The sequence below is a fragment of the Cataglyphis hispanica genome, chromosome 12 (assembly GCF_021464435.1).
Source record: "Cataglyphis hispanica isolate Lineage 1 chromosome 12, ULB_Chis1_1.0, whole genome shotgun sequence".
In the NCBI taxonomy this organism is placed as follows: Eukaryota; Metazoa; Arthropoda; class Insecta; order Hymenoptera; family Formicidae; genus Cataglyphis; species Cataglyphis hispanica.
The window spans coordinates 3,848,735-3,867,566 of record NC_065965.1 but is presented as its reverse complement, the minus strand read 5'-3'; the positions used below and the strand labels follow the sequence as shown (position 1 = coordinate 3,867,566).

Genomic DNA, 18,832 nt, shown 5'->3' with positions numbered 1-18,832 from the left:
TTTTTAGTAATCAGTTAATTTGTAGTTTTTAGATATATTAGATTAAATATATGTATAATCAGTTTTTTGCTCAAATATAAACAAAATTGTCAATATTTTTCGTACGAACACATGTGCGTTATTCATAGATGATATATGCTTAGAGAATTTTAAGTGTTATATAAAGACATCAAAAATACAATGTGAATTGTACTCTCTGCGAAAAAAAGTCTTGACGGTGCTGCACAATGCATTGTTATTATACGACGGCGCCGCTATTAATGTCCTCCTACTTTTCTTGGAATTTCTTAATTGCACCTGCTGCGCGACACTAACATCACACTACAAATGAAAAAGATTACGCATTGTACACGCAAATAAGGATATTGTACTACTAGATATATAATCCAGCGTTCCCACACAAAAAAGTTCCAACATGTTGTAAAAAATAATCGTTTAAAAGTTGCTATTATTATTAATTCAACAAATCATATAGAAGTTTAACACAAATTAATTAATCAATAATTAATAATTAGAAACACTATTCAAGATGCTTTATTGCTGTTGTTCTCCAAGAATTTATTTTATCTGTGGCGATTCGCATACATTATTTCCGCGTGTCTCTAAAAGCGCGGTAAAAATTTTGTTTACGGAGATTTAAAATGCGCTCTTATTCCATCAACTGACATATATCGCTCTGAACAGCTTGAAGTCGCTCTTAGAATTTTGGAATATATATACATGTTACAAAGTACATGTCTATTTATCGTTATCTTATAATGAGTCGACACGGATTTGTTTATCTTACAGGAATTATCGTATAAATTTTGCTAGCAGCTCAACCGGACGAAAATAAGACAAGAATAAGAGCGAACAAGATAGAGCAATATTTCACAAAATCTGATATTTTGGTATTCATCAAAGTCGAGATTCATTCGATAGCTAAAAGGCCAATCCGCAATATTTTTATCAGAGCGGAAATCGCGCGATCTTATAATCATAAACTTATAGGAAATATAGACTGCACGTATCGAACAAATGTTGCGCCAAAATTAGAAAAAGAACGCTATATCTCTAGACTCTACCATGCATTACTTTAATATCTCTAGACTCTGAAACTATCGATGAGTTAAGAACAATTTCTCTCTAGTTAAAAAAAAAAAATAAATACATTTTTTTTCTAATTTTGGCGCACGAATTGCTAGATAATAATACTATATATAACATAAAATAAGCGCAGTCTATATATTTCCTGTCTATTCTCATAAGATTTATAGACTGTGTATATATGTATATTGAAAATTATAATTACATGGACAATATTACACACTGTTCAAGATATAAGCTAAAAATGGATATCAATTTATAATCTATTTATCTATTTAATGATTTTATGTATAATCATGTTCCAAAATCTATCTATACTTACATAAGAATAACATAGCAAAAAGATTTTCTATCTCGTAATAGTGAAAACATTAAAAAACTATATTCTTTCCAATATATATATATGTATATATTCTAAACTTTGAATTTTATTCATATAAAATTCGTTTGACAGTTTGAAACTGTAGAAGCAAATATTTTCATCTTTAGATTTACATTTACATCGGTAGTTAATTATGTTTTGATAATAGAAACTATATGTTTTTGTTGTCCAAAGTCAAATATAACGAAAAAGAAAGAGTGGTATAGATAAACATTTATATATTAATAATATTAATAATCAAACATTTCAATCCATTTCTTGCAATTGTGTCTTAAAGAAAGTCACGCGCTACATGTCAGATAACATTAATACATTTTACTACATAATATTTTTTGCTGTTACTATTTTATTAAAAACAGGAATAGACAGAGAGAAAGAGAAAAAGAGAGGGAAAGAAGGAAAGAGAGAAAGAGAGAGAACATAAATTTTGCGATGTTAGCCGGAAATGGATAAATACAATGCTGTTTATATGTCTCGATCATTCTTCCTCCTACTCATGCTTTAGTGAGAGGCTTTTTCCCTCTCCTTTTAATTCTACTGTCCCACGCCCTACCCCTACTTTCACGGCCCTTCTCCCTCTCCCCTGCGCGTCTTCGCGTCATGAAGTTCGCGACGGTTCAGTTCCCCCACCAAATAGCATTCAGTTATGTTGTGGCGAGCGTCGGTGGTTCGAGGTTCGAGTGATCGGTACGCTTCGTCCTTTCGCGTCGTACGTACATATAATTTACATTCTTGAGTTTTAATCCGTGACGTCGCGATATACGCGATTCGCGATCATAGTGCGTGTTTTAATAATGTATCGCGATCTCCCTTTATGCTGTGAAAACAAGGCAAAGTGAGCTACGTGAAATTATTGACACGCGCAGGACAGATCGTGAAGCGAAGGTAACGCGGAACAAGGATCGGCATCGGTCTGAAATTGCCTTCGAAGGATTTCGCGGGTGAACCGCCAGTGAACCGTCAGTGAACCATATCAGTGATTCCAGACAGAGTACGTCCACCGCGAGAAAACCACAGCTAGAATGCAGCGTGGCCGGCCGATGGACGATGGCTGTTAGAACGGTAAGTGCATTTGTATTCGAATACATATAATCCGCGCATGAGTGCGTACATACATGATATATACATGTATGTATACATACATACGTGCGCGCGAGCACTGCCATATTGAGCAACAAAAATTTTCGAGGTTCGCCGGCATCCGCCGTATTTCTGTCTCTCTCTCTCTCTCTCTCTCTTTTTTTCTTTCTTTTTCTCTTTTCTCTCGACACGTTTTTTCTTCTCTATATATGTGTGTGTGGACATACGCGAAGCTACTTTTTGATTCTGACAGGTGGAATGCGACGGCGGGGTATTGGTTAACGTAAACCGATCGCAGCGACACGCACCAAGAATGCACGAGTGTATCGTGCCGGATCGTGATGTGAAATTTACGTAATTCTTAATAAAAATATTTTTTCATATTTAATTTTAATAACAGATGTAGATACGTGTTCAATTTTATATAGGATGTTTTAGATGGTGGTCATTTTTGGATCATTTTTCTCTTAACAAAAATATTGTATAAAGGATCAACGCTTTTTAAATTACAAACACTTGAAAAGACCTTTCGCATATTAAACTTTATTGACACAAATAGATAAAAAAAATGTGTGAGCATAATTTTTTTTTTAATGAATTAATGTAGTTACAAGTCCGTTGCGCAAATTCATCAGACATTTTTTTACAAAAAACATGTCTGTGATGTATCTATGAGAAAATTATTATTTTATATATGTATATATAATTTATTATTAGACACACACGGTACAAAATCTAGAATTTTATGTACATTACGTTTTTATAATAATATGTTATAAAAATAGAATAACAGTTTTTTATTACTGTTTAACTGTATAACTGTTTAATCTTTCATCGATTTTATTTAAATATTAAATTAGCTTATATCGCATATGCAATAGCTAAAAATAGTCAAATATCTTTGAGCTCACACATTACACATACAGTATAAAAATATTTTAAGAGAGAAAGAGAGAGAGAGAGAGATAGAGTAGAATATATATATATATATATATATATTATGAAACAAGTATATTTTAGGGATCGGTAATTTAAGAAAAAGCATCGAAAAAATATTTTAATGATTAATTTTCCTTCAAAGTATTAAGAAAAAATTGATTTTAATTCGCAGTGTATATGTGAAAAATATTCTCCTTTTTTAAAAAAATATTTTATTAATCTCTTTTTAACACCATGCGGTTTTATTCAAATAAAATTATAGAAAAAGAAATGCGCACGGACTATGTATATAATACCGAGAAGAGCGATCCTTTCGCTTTCAAATCTGCGTCGGTGTTGATTTGCGCGGCATCGGCCTTGTCATTAACTTCTTCATCCTGCCGATTAATGACACTTGTAAAAGTTCCGAGAGAGACGGGCGCGGTGAATTTGACTTTCACTCAAGTGCACTGCTTTCACCTAGCTTATGCTTAGGTCAGAAGTATTTCGAAACGGAAACTCTATTCGTGAACATGCTCGCACGTGTTTTCTCCTGAGAGACGCGCTCCTAAATATGTAATGCGATCTTCGTGAATCCGAGAATCGCACGTGCAGCTTGATAAATGGCACAGACTTAAAGAGATAGACTCGTTATCAACTATACATTTGTCTCCAGAAAAGATATAGTAAAAGACGATAAAGAAAAATAACCCTGTTATCTCGATTCTTAAATATATTCTCGTTTTATAAATATATTAAGCTATCTAAGCCAAATTATCAAAATATAATAAATTATATATGGATTTAATTTCTTAACTTTTTGCTATTTTATGCTTTAAAAAATAATTTTTTTGCTGTAACTATTAAAAAGTTATAAAGAGCTAAATAGTTTAAGCTACCAAGCCATTGTAAAATATAGTACATAAGCAAAAAATTAATAATAATAAAATTTGTTACTATATTATTCTTTTTTTGCTCCTTTTTACTTCCAAACAAATTTTTTTTGCTCTAACTTTTAAGAAGATATCAAGAACAAAATATGGCGCTTAAAAGTAAAGCGCATTAAAGAAATTATTGCCCGAAATAATTGCAATAGTTATATATAAAAATTATATAAAAAAATTAGCAAATTAATTCTATATATACTTTAATAGATTCTGATAATTTGGCTTAGATATCTTAATATATCTTCATTTTATCGCGATGTCGATGCAACATTTATTATAGAAAGTGCATGGTACGTTAGCAATAAGTTTACATCTTTATATCTAAAAATAAGGTGATTGCGAGTGAAACAAGAAAATTGCGAAAAGAAACGAAGAAGTAACGAGTGTGAAACAGCGCGTATCGTTCAAACAAAACTTTCATTTCCCCGTTTATGAACGGATGTCGTAGCTTTTCGTTCGTCCGATATGCGCGCTTTTCCGACATTTACGAAATTTGATCGATTCAAGAGGTGGGAGGGGGGGAGTGGGGAAATATTCGTCTTTAATTTTGTTTATCGCCATGCTGTATCAAGCTCTATAGCATCTTGATAAGCCGGGCCTGTACACCCGAAGGGTCCCGAAGCGATAAAACGACCCACGCCTTGAGGTCTCTTAGAAGACGTTTCGCAGTACGTCCTTGTCTCTTCTTTCCTCCCTCCTTCTGCCTTTATCCCCGTCGCTCTTTATCGCGCACAATAATCTATTTCTATATCCAATCCGCGATACATAACGGAAACAAGTGCTATAAATCGTGGATGCTACTTGTCTCGCTTTGCACACTGTAATAATAATATCCCTGCTTCGCGCGTACGTTTCATAAATTTCGATGCGCGTGAATCTGTACCGATTGAATTTTCCCGATTGGTAATTCCTGATCTGTCTCAAAGAACGAATTGATGATATTGTGATTAATAATTTTAGATATCTTAATAGATATTGTTTAATAATTTTCGTCAATAATACAGAGTTAAAAATTATCAATAATATATTTTATTAATCTTTTTGGATTTAATATTTTTTCTTTATTTGATAACAATTTATTTGATAAAGTATGATTTTATGTAGAGAATTAGAGAAATATATCTAAATAGCATTTATATGATAAAAAAAAAAAAAAAATAAAAATACAACAAAAGAGAACATAAATTTCATTAAGTTTAAATGATTTTTGAAAACATGCACATTATAAGATGCGTTAGATGGTAGGGTTAAAACTAGATATATTGTAATTCGCGAATAAAATTTTTGAGTGCTCAGGAAATAAAAATACGATAGATCGAATGCCAATTGTATGCACATCGCAGAACGAGTTACACGGACACGTTATCTCGCGAGTTGCCCCGATATATTACTTATACGGTACCTGATGAATTTTTCATCATAATCGCTATCCTTCCTGATCGTTAGGCACGTTGCATTTAACTGCCGAAGGGAGCGGCAATCGCCGCGCAATCCACTACTGCCGACAGATTTGAAATTGAAATCTGCATTTGAAAAAAGATTTATATCCGCGTGAGTATCGTCACCGACATCGCTGCTCCAATGTGAATTGAAATCACTAGATCGCACCTTTTTACGAGAAAGATTATTACGCGAATACCCACTTTTGAGATTTTTTTTCGATGTGCGTAGTTTACGTTCGCTATTTCTCTTACGTTAAATATAAATAATTTGGATATTTGAAATAAAGGCATCTCTTATATAGCGATCGGCAATTTGCACTTTCAATTGCGCAGCTTGCAGCAATGACATATTTAACTAGCACCAAACTATGTGAAAAATCGTATGAAAATCATCTAATAAATAAGGGATTTCTTGTTGGAACTTTCATTATTCTGCATATATCTGTGCAGCAATTTCGAAGTACACATTAAAAAAATATTAACTCTATATTGTACAATATAATTAAATTTAAATCTCTGGTTTATTGTGAGAAATAAATTTACGAAATACTTATCGTTGCAAAAATTGATTAATATTACATAGAAATCATGTGTAACGTACTTGACTATAATTAATTAATAATTGATTAATTTACAATTTATATTAATCTTTGCCTCGTTTTCTATGATTGCCGACGATGGATTTAGCGAGTATACGCACTTATCGTTGCTTCATATACATTAAGAATTGTGATCGTTATCGCCTGATATAAATAATCTTCGCTCGATTTCGAATGATTCAAATCAATTTATAATGATAACCCATTTATATACGACAAGTAGATTCTTATCCGCAAATAAAACCTTTTACTCATCATAATTCATACAATATCTTTAAAATATGTGTGATCTAAACTACACATTATTTTACGTTTAAAATAATATTGATAAATAGAGTCGACTTAAGAATTATTGATACCTCTTTCGATATTAAAATGGATGCCATATTTCCTTCAACTCTTGAGTAAATATATGATTATTATTTAACAGAAATTTTCTTTGGAAATTTAATTTTGTTCTTTTTTTCTCATTTTGAAGCATATCAAGAATCATATCGAAAAGTATTAAAATTCAAACTGGATTTAATTAAAATATGATAAATAAATATAAAGTTGACATTTTATATCTTCGAATTATTATTTCTTATACTTAATCTCTTTAGAATTTTTTTTTAATTATATATAAATCTATAAAATTCTTTACAAAAGAGTTAGAACTCCATTAATTACATCGAAATTTTGGAATTAGGGTATACAAAGATAAGAGATTATTATTACATTTGCTCTTTATTTTTTGTTTGCATATAAATTCCGAGAAATTACAGTACAGCCGTGCGTGTGCAGTCTGTCGTTTACGTCATACGCGGACAAATTGGATCTATCTAAATTACCTCGTTAAACATATTTGGCATTCAGCGAGAAGATGCTACATCCGGATATCCTTGCTGTGCAAGGCACGTTTTCTCGCGTTGCGTAATTACTTCGTGCGAACGAGGAAAAAACGATTGAGAGATGAAGGGAAAGAGAGAAAGTGGGAAGAACCCCGGAAGAGAAATATTTTAAAGCAGAAAGTATTGTATTATTTGCGCGAATAATTCTTTTAATAATTCCGTCAGTGCGTAAAAACATGTCGTACGTAAAATTTAATTCAAATATTTTCTCGTTTTTTTCTGATAACTTTGAGTTATTGATGTTACTAAATAACTGATCGAGATAAAAAACTTGATAGTTACATTTTTAATTTAATTGCTTCTTTAAACTAAAATCTAGATAAAAGCAATTCATCGCATCGAGATTAGATTATTCCACAATGATTGTTGCACGTTACTGTTTTACAGTGATATGACAGTATACACTGACATATGACAGTATCGAAAATAATCATCATTTATCTATGTTTTCTAAATCGTTGCTTATCAGAAACGTTATCATTGTTTTATAAATGACGTGGCTAACATTGTCGTAAAAAATATTTCTATATTTGACGCTTGATATGCAATCAATTTGTTTATTTATATTCACGATAATAATACGCAGTACAATTGCTAGAGTATGCTTATTGTCAATTGATATAGACTGATATCAAAAATATTTAACAATGTGTGTTTAACAATATTTAATAAAATTGTACGATCATATAAATTATTACAGGCGTAAAAAAGATATCAACAATCTTTTAGAGGTGGCAATAAAAATTTAATAGCTAAAAATATAAAAAAGTGGAAATTACAGCTAATTAGCAAGTCTAGATATCTTTATTTAGACTTATCAATACTGTCAGGAAGAAAAAGTGAAAAAATTAAAATGATCGTTTCTCGATCGAAGTTTTTTCGAGGTGGAAGCGAACTAATTACGAGAATATCATTATATACTTTGACTTGTGTCATGCCTTTGAAAATGAATATGCATATGTATAATATGCATGATTGATGTCATAATCTACAAAGATCCTGTTTTCTTTCCTCGTATATATTACGTCTTTATAAATCTAAATAGTATACATGTAATCATTTTTCTACAGAAATATAATATAAATTTTTCCAACAAATTATTAAATTTTTTTGTATATAAATATAACTGTTAAAGTAGAGCGTCAAGATATCTCTCGGTAATCCTTAATATTTTCAAAATATTTGCTAATGTATGTGTCATAAATTATGAAAGGTTTTGTTCCGACATCTCCAAGACCTTTCCAATTTATTTAATCGTCGGCTAAGGTCAACTCGATTAAAAAAGGTTACTCGCCCGACCGAGAACAATCTTTATTACATATATCGCTGCTTTCCTTCATGACTCTACATTGTATTCCATATGCAACGTGACTGTTTCGCTTCATGTCTATAACATTGTCGATATGATTATTAACTATTAGGATGAGTTTATGCAAATTTACATACTTCATAGAACATTGTAAAAGAACAAAAAAGAAAAAAAAACGTGTTACAGCAATATACATATTTTGTATCGTGTATTTTAAATATTACTCTTACAATTAGTTCAGATGTGTGATATTGAAAAGAAACGAGCAATCAGACTAAAATTATGTAAAAAAAATGTCTCGCCAATTCTATTCGAAAATTAAAAATAATTGATGATTTCTGCAAAGAAATAACTTGACATTGCGTTTTGTAAATGTATATTAGTCGAAGATGAATCGTTCACATCGTATATGAAATTTCTAAATATTGTTTTATGTTTGTCATAATAAATCAGATATTCAGTGAATTATAGATATTTCAGAGCATGTTTATGCTTTTTTCAATTAGCGGAAACAACTGAAACTGGGAATTGTAAAAATTTGACAAGTTGTTGACCGCGTGATTTTGTAAACAATTGATAAACATGTTGCTTTTCTAATTCAACATTTAATCCACGGTCTTTCCAATGTATTTTCGATATCGCAATATTCCACGCATGGATCAGCGTATTTCGTGATTCCGCAATTTGGCAACATACCCGCATTGGCATGCACATGTGCGAACTGCATGCTTACGAAGCATTAACACCCTAGCACACCAATTATAGCTATTTGCTCATGTAACAGGAATGGTGATGCATATAATATTTTGATAATATATGAAAAGCAGTAGAAATAGTGTTCAAAGGAGTAGAAATAATGTTCAAAAGTCTATGACTCGTCGAAGTAAAAAAAAGTTTGTGTATAATATCGAAATATAATATCGATTACATCGATAAAGATTTAAGATTTAAGAACTCATTTTTAATAAAATCTTTTATAATAAACGAAATGCGAAGAAGAGAATTTTCTCACGTATCTTTAAATTTTATTAGTTGTAATTGCAATAGTTTATGTTTACGTTTAATTTTTTATCGAGACAAATTGAGATAACCCCAATATTTTATAGTGATAAAAAACATATACGGTCTATCTTATTGCATGAGCGTACAGTCAAAGAATAACTCGATTGAAATAAAAACAAAAATATTTCAAGATACAAAACAATCATATATGACGCGTTATTGCATCTTGTTCATTCATCACTTCAAAACATCGCAGGTATATGTATTTCCATAGCCATACTATATATATATATATTGGCAAGCAGGCACGTATATTGTATATATGCATATACATGTACGGTCTACCGCAATCGTGTAGATGTACAGTATGGTGCATTAATGACACTGTTGCAAATAAATCACCGCCTTCTTTGGTACTTTAACGTCGTGTCCATTCTATTCTCTCTAAATTATTCGCGTCTGTACTTTGTACGTCGTTCTAAAAATAATATTAATAAGCAGATGTCAACTTACATACACACAAATTTTGTTATATTTTATATATTTATATAATATATAATTTATATGTATGTGTAATATAGATTTAGTTGCGACAGTTTTCTTTTTAACAAAGCATCTTTTTTAATAATATTTTAATTTAACAAATAATTATAAAGACATTTACGTTCGAAACTTAAAGAAGTTGTGATAAGAGACAAATCTCGATAAACCCGTTGAACTCAAAAGCGTTAAAATAAGGTTTATGTGAATTCGAGTGATCAGGTTTCGTATTCATATATTATTATTCTGCATTAATTAATTATTAATTAATCATTATTATTTATTCATTATTATTTTATATTCTTTTATAAAGCCTTCAATGCAATTACCGTCTTAATCCGTGGTTTTATAATGATTTATGATTTTTGATCCGGCCCTGAATGATACGTCTACTTTAATTGCAAGTGCATCTGCACAGGTGCACAACATTAACGCGCTACATTGTACACACACGTTATGCATGTACACATGTATGTACCCACCTGCGAATGCCGAACTGTTGGCCAATCGCACGCCGAGCGATAGACGCCATCTATAGCCAGATATCGCGCGTCTCGTGTCTCGTCCGGCGAGCAGTCGCGTCTCGCGTCAGTTAGTGCTCGGCTGTTGTGATGTGTGCAACGCACGAGTCTTTTCGCGCAATAAAACGAAAATTTAAACACGATAAAAGCCAATCACCGTGAAGTCTCTCCTCACGTGGGCATTATTAGAAATCGATTCTCACGCGCACATGTTTCCGCGAGCCGTTGGATCAGTCTAAGAAATATCCCCGTTCCAATAAAGACAACAGGTAGGTGCATGTATATTAGGAATATCTTTTGATGAGATATATATCCGCGATAAATTTTTCATGATTACATGAACGCTAACGAACGAATATTTGATCTGAAGTTGCGATGAATTTTCTTCACGTTACTTTCTTTAAAAAACACTGTGTGTTATAAAATAACTTGTAATAAATAATAAATTGTAGGGTATTGTATTGTTCTATTTATTACACAATGACATTAGTTGATAAAATATTTTACCGAAGTTGAGATTGAGAAAATAATGTAAATTCTTATATTTTTATAATTATTAATATAACGCGCGTATTTATGTATTATTCGCTTTGATTGTGTATCAAATATTATACCTCAATGTTATGTTTGTGATTAGTTACGAACGTATTACGTTCTATGAATTTTTAGATCAAATCTGTGATATATCAATGAGAGATTAGGCAAACTTGTTAATGCACGTCGAGATTGCAGCTTCGCTTCCACCGATGTAATTTGAGTTACCTAATTTCAATTAGATCTCGTCCCTTTGATTATAATTCTATGACATAGGCAAAGTATAAAAAAAATTGAAACCAAGTTCATATTTATTGTAAGGACCTCGAAATGATACGTGCTTGGTATTCAAATTATTTACGCAGTCGAGTGACAGCAATAGTAATGACAAGCGAGTAATTAAGAGAGACGGAAGCATTATAGGATGATCATAAAGATCAGATGGTGACAATGATTTATGATATTAGTCCAACGCATTTGTTAGCGGAAATCTTTGTTAGCGTTAAATATTTAAAATATAATTAAAATAAACATAGTTGAGTTACTGTATAATTAAAATTAGCTGAATTAGATTACGCAAAATATTTTATTTTCACACGGACATTTATTTATTTTATTGAAATATATATAAATTTTAAAACGCTTGCAAAAACGCATATGATCCTTTTGATCCGACAAAAAGCAAAACATTTTACTTGAAAAATTACATAAAAAAATTTTTGTTAATGTAAGTTTAAATATGTGTAAACGCGAATAACATTAATTCTCCGGCTATAGTTTATTACTGTGGACACACAAAAAAAATTCTATTCTGTATTTTAAAATATTTATATCCAAAGAAAGGATTTTAATATATTTTAATGTTGCATAATAAGTAAAATAAAAAAAAAATCTTGGATTTTATTTATTTATTATACACATTTATAAAAGACAAATCAGAATAAGTGGAAAAAAAGAAATTTGTTGGTCAGAAAAATTAGCACAAAAATGTTCCAGCAGCGCAGTTTTATTAAATGTTAGATACTTTCTCTGGGCTATAGAGTGCGTTTTTTTCAAGATAATCTACTTTTTTTAATCCTTAATTTTAGTGATTAAATTATTTCATTTTATTGATTAAATTATACGCACATATAAAAAATTTTATTAAAATGTAGCTTGTTTGCGTGAGATTTAACAAGAAATGAAGATTCATTATCTGAACATTAATTGTCACTTATACAATATATATATATTCCAGCATTTATTATTGTCGAATCAAATGGCGGTTCCCTTTTTTTTAATATGACCTTTAATATTTACGCGCGATGTGTGTGCTGAAACATCGTATAGACTAAAAATAAGGCCGCTCGCCGACCCTCTTTCAATTTGCCAAGCAATTGCTTGGTTTGCTCGCGCATGATATCGGCCCTGAAATTATCAATTCTATCTCGCAGCCCCGTATATCTCCTTCATATTACGCAATAATCGTTACATCCAATGTGACATCTTTACGAGGTAACGATGCTATCGATCGATAATATTCGCATGCTAACCTTAACCTGACAGTTATATCCATAATAATCGATACGACAACACGAATATCCTTTAAGAAATTGTTGCGTAATCTCGCTAAAATCCGCAGGACCGATGATTAATCATAGCGTGTCGCAACGCTTTATTATCCTTTTCCTGCTGAAGATGATATCCGGACGAACCTCGCGAAGAACTAATTTTAATTCTTCGCAGGCAACGTTTATTTTTTGACGTTAAATTACGGACACATCCTTTTCTGAAGCATTCAAGGAAAGAAAAGTGTTTAAAGAAAATAATTATGAATATCAAAATAAATAAATCATTAGATTTCATAATATTCAAATATCGTAATAATATTGATAAAAAATATAATGTACACTACAGAGAATATATATCTTATATATTTTATAGCACAAAGAATAGCTATCAAAAATATTTAAAGGAATGAAAATAATTAATCGAATATTTTCTCGACAAGCTGCTGTAACAATATAATAAAAATATTTTTCTTGTTATTAATAAAAAAAAACTTAATAAATTAAATTTACTCATAGAATTGGAAATTTAAAAAATTATCTTTTTATTCTTTTTCTTGAGTGTTAAACTATAAAAAATAACTACAAAATACTATAAAATATAAATAAAACTATATATAAAAACTAAATTTAATAAAAGAAATTGATAGTTAAATAAAGCAAATTATTTATTACAGTTCCTAATTTTTCAATGGGTTATGTAGCTATTTTTAATGGGTTATGTATAATTACTGAGAATTATCAAGTCCCTAAATGCATTAGCAGGAAATTAAAGAACCGGTTTTTTTAGTCGAGTACCGTAACTTTGCTATTTTATTTTGCCTCCGGATACAGCGATACTATAGATGGAGTACGAGATAACGCACTTCTATCGCTTTAACTTTGCGCGGTCTAAAGTGCTTACATTCGTAAATAAATAGTTGCTTAGCTTCCTTTTAGAAAAGATTTCTGGAAAAGAAAAAAATAAATGTAAATAATGACTGCAGCCAACTATATATGTATAAGTATTAAATATGCGGGGGATATATATTTGTTGCGCAATAAATAAATTAAACGAATAATCTGATAATTTTGATTTTAATTTATTACACATAATATCGCTACATTGTGCAAAGTCGGATCGTTTTAGTTTGTATTAGCGATATTATGTGTAATAAATAAAAATTATATATATATATATATATATATATATATGTATTTATGTATGTATGTATGTATGTATGTATGTATGTATGTATGTATGTATGTATGTATGTAGACAGAACGACATGTGTAGATTATTTGTAATTTAAAGATACAGTCATTTTAGGTATTAATATGCACTGATGATGTTATCAATGATTACAATCGCTTCTCGATATCGAAGAGTTTCAATATGCGACGCAATATTATGTGCAAGATTATGTATAAGACAAGAAAATATTAAGTGTTGGTCGATGTGCAGAGCGTCGAGTTGTAAGTTTCGAAGTATAAATTTGTCTTCACGAAAATAGGGAAATAATATAACAGCGCGATACAGTTGTGCATTCTACGTTAATGAGAAAATTAGGGACCACGAAACAGGCGCGCGGTGCCTAAGAACTGCCACTTTAGACAAGTCGCGATTTCCTCTCAGATATTCTTCGAAATTATCATCATGGGAAAGATAACTAGTAAAACCACAAAAGAATGTGCTAAGTTCTGCTGGCAATGGCAGCTTAATAAGGTGCATCTCGTTTGCTGTAATGCGTTAAGCTGCAGTATGAACAACTATATGAATTTCGCCTTTATCTAATTAGGTGCCAATCGCGTTGATATATATATTTAATTTTCATTGTCATCCTATTGATTAGTTGTTGAATCGAGCGGTTGAATTCCGTTATAGCCTGTAGACATGTAAGAGTTACTTTTATACCTGTTATATCTCTACGACTACCTGTCATAGTAAGGTAGGCACAGCAATCGAATGTCAAGGTTGTTTCTCATAGAAAATTCTGTAGAACAATTTCTCGGAGATTGTATCAGTACACTATTGCATGTAAGCAAACTATCTTTTGCATGATGCGACGTAATATCGATTTTAATATTTAACGATAATTTGTCTGTGATAAATTTAAAAGGAGCTTTTTGCTTTAGGAAAAAATTTTGAAAAAAATTACTATGCACAATATTTTATATTTTACGTTAAAAATATATTAAATTGAAATAAAAATCTGACTTTGTAGTATGTTATTTAATTACAATATTAATAGTTTAAAAATTTTTAGCTTTTATTGATTTATATCGTAATTATATACAAACGCAAAAGTTTCGAAATTTCTTTGAAAATAATAATTTTACTGCGTTCTTTGCGACTAGCATTGCACCGTTCTTATTACTAGAACTTTTTCAATTACGTCGGCGAATCGTGGACAAACGGCTTGCAACGCTCCGTTACGCGGAACGCATACGGAAGTATGCTCGCGGAATAATCTGCCGCATTCCGGAAGTTCCATCCAGATGATACACGGATTACGTGACAAGTTTACGCGCAAATACGGTAATTAATCGCGAAAGCGAACAATTGGTGGCTCGCGCGCGTCGCATTATGTACATGATGCTACACGAAATTTGCATTCCGCAGAAAATTGCGATGCCTCGCGAAAGTTCTTCTCTCGGCTTGTTTCACGAAAAGATGAGAGGGTGAAATCGCGTAAATTGAAATTCGCGGAATTTTCAGATACATCATCTAGGTATTTCATGCATGCAAACAATGTTGACACGTGACATTTTCGTAAAGTTTTAAAGCATATGCGATTGACTAAAAACTCAAAAATTGCGAAATGAGAGATTATAAAGAACTGTTCTATCGGGAGCAAGATTAAAACAATTTGTTAAAATAGATAATACAAATATTTTTCTTTGAATAAAATATGTATTACGTATGTGAGAAAACAAAAAGAAAAAAGTACGCTTATTTTTATTTTGAGTAAAAATTAATATGGGAAATTTTTATTCAATGTCAGCAACATGTTATATTTAATCTTGGATCAATACTTAATTCTTTATCTGGTGGAAATAATCCTAACGCGTTTATCTACGCCTTTCTTTGTGTGTATGTATATTATTTGATTTATTGTTAATGATAATTTTAAATATGTGGAATCTTCAGTATTAAGAAAATGTCTTATTTATTTTAATCTTGCATCAGTCGCGACGACTTAGAAGAGAGTCGCACAACAATGATGGCAAACCGTTACACTGGCGAGACGAAACAAAATGCATAAGTGACCGCGAAAAATTAAGCTGCATGCACGGCAGCTCTTCGAGTACCGGGTGCTCAATGCTCGTAAAGTCAAGTTTACGGTAGACCGACATTATGCCGCGCGCAAATCTGTGCAAGGCACACGCTTGGGCGTGTGTTTCCGCTATTTTTCTCTTTCCATCGTACGAGAGATGTCAAAACTCCGGCGCTATAATATTAAAGAATCACTTTGCCTCTCTAACGAAATATTAATATGAAAATCTCGTAAAGTTTTCATGTCAATTCGTACAATTTTCTTCTTAGGAGATACAATGTGTCATAATATGTGTAATGAATATATATATATATATATATATATATATATATATATATATATATATATAGATGCATGTGTTATTTTTTTTGTATCCTTCGAAGTTGTCTTCCAACAATTTTGACTCGTATAAAATGCATTGAATATTTATAGTATTTCATCACAGTAAGCTTCATGAATATGTAAATGTAAAAAAAAGAAAGGAAGAAGAATATTTACACATTCTCAAGCATATCTAAAAAATTCGTATTTAAAAAATGACACATGCATGCATAGGATTCTATATAAAGAAAAAGATTAAAATTATAAGAAAAAAAGATTTGTATTTGCAAAAATCTTTGTATAAAAAATATTAATTATGACTAAATTGTAGGATTTAATGAAATTGAATTAAAAATGAATTATTCCTTTAATCAAGATTTTAATACAATCTTAATATAACTTAGTGATTAGATATATCAAATTATAATGTATTTCTCAGAAAAACACGGTTTATTATTATCTACATCTACAACATAAGGTAGAATAAATGAAATCATTGAATCATTAACGCGCCATCATCTCTCGATTTATATCGGATTCTTCTGGTATAAAAAACATATTTTGCATCGTCATAAAAAATTGAAAAGGCTCATTAGTGATTAATTATTCTGATCGTAATTGCGATAACCGATAAATTTAATCGAAAAATGATAACATATACAGAATGCGTGTATATAAATTAAATCATTCTTTGACTTTTTGAAAAGAGAATTTGGAACATATTGACATTCGCAGCGGCAGTATATAGAATGCTGTTCATGATAATGCACATTAAAAAATATAATAAACGATAAGAAATATTTACCGTTTTTATTATCAAGGCTTACTCCAGTAAGTGATATATTGAGCGATTATTTCGATATAATATCTTGTTAAAGTTTAAAGATAGAATTTACGTAGTTGGAAATTGCATGCAAGGCGAAATTATATAAGCAATCCTCCCCTCCCCAATGATGACGCTCGAACAAAACGTTGAATTATGGATTTTTCCGATCGCGCGATGTGCTCGCGGTTTGCATGATGTTATGCCCTTCAGTTTATTTCGACCTATGTCAATGTTGAGCGTAACGAGTTCTCTGTGCTCGCGTGGTTATCTTATAGAATATATGATTACCCAGTTACAGACACTATTATTTAGATAGAGACGATCTATCGCATAAATCACGGATCTTGCATTTTCGCGGTCATATTTTTATAGAAACGGAATATTGCCCATAGTCGAAAAGAAGTTCTACCAAGTCGCTAATGTCACTTCTCTTGCACGGATATTATATTTTCCTGCATGCATTATAGAATATATTTTATATCACATTTTTTTTTAGATTTGAATATTTTTCAGATATTTGAGTTGGAATAATTTAAATTTTCAATGATGAATTTTTAAATTATGACAGATTATTGACTTTTTAAAGGGGAATGCTATATACATTATATAAGATGAGACTTTTATGCGAGATAGCTGGATGCTAATGGGCGATTTTTTTTGCTGTCGCCTTCCTGTCAGGTGCAAAAACGATGAGTAGCAAGGAAATGCGACTAGGCTTTCCTGCAGATACAGGTGACGACCGGAAAAGTATTAAGCGAGTTTAGTCACGAGGTTAGCATCTACGGACCCTTTCGATATTCGTCGCGCTTTGTCTGTTATTCTTTTTTTGCGATTAAGGTTCCGTTTGACAAATATTTACTATTAGACTCTAATTGTTCTTCTGTTCTATTCTTCAAAGTGCTCTTGTGGAATTTAAACCATCGATTTTTCGTACCAGTCATTTTTCGACAATCAGAATGTAAGTTAGTATATAATATAAAAATGTTAAACATAAATTATACATTTTAAATATATTTTTTTATTCTGATCTTATATCTGTTGATCATTTTATGATATAGTATGCGTAACATTATTAATTAATAATATATGTATAAAAAAAAATTTATTTAAATTTGTCATATGGCTTTATATTTTAAAATTCATATATATATATATATATATATATATATATATATATATATATCGTGTTTTTCAAGTTTATTCTTGGAATAACAACCTAGTATGATTACCTTTCATGACCTTCCTCTAGAAGATGTATAGAAGAAGCGCTTGCTCGATTGCCCGGTATGCAAGTTTGGTCGATCCGACGCTTAACGACTCTCGCAAGCAATCCTTTCAGTAGACGACGTATTAGCACCAATAAAACGCGTCGCGTTGCATGCGACGACCAACATCGCGACAGGTTACAGCAGCAGCAACAGGCCCTGTACCCGTAATCGCTTCCGAAGCCACTCGCGCATATACAAAGTCGGGATTGGCACACAATCGCGCGCGCCGCAATAAACCGCACCGCAAAATGCAAGCAAACATTTCACTCGCGTGACACACTTGACATTCGCCGTCTCTTTCGTTTCGCCGCGCGCCGCGACCGGTTGCCGATACACCAGCCACACCCATCTCTCTCTCTCTCT

General features: G+C 31.3%; 1 protein-coding gene across 4 annotated transcripts in view; it reads left to right on the top strand.

The window, feature by feature from the left end:
• The first annotated feature begins 2,107 nt into the window (after positions 1–2,107).
• The window catches only part of LOC126853656 (uncharacterized), a 54,980-nt gene continuing 38,255 nt past the window's right edge, over positions 2,108–18,832 (top strand). For 2 of the 4 annotated variants that reach the window (XM_050599563.1, XM_050599565.1), the window contains exon 1: positions 10,765–10,985. The gene's annotated coding sequence lies outside the window, so the exon portion shown is untranslated. Of the gene's footprint in view, positions 2,531–10,763; positions 10,986–18,832 lie in introns of those variants that run through there. The other 2 variants (XM_050599564.1, XM_050599566.1) reach the window with 2 other exon arrangements.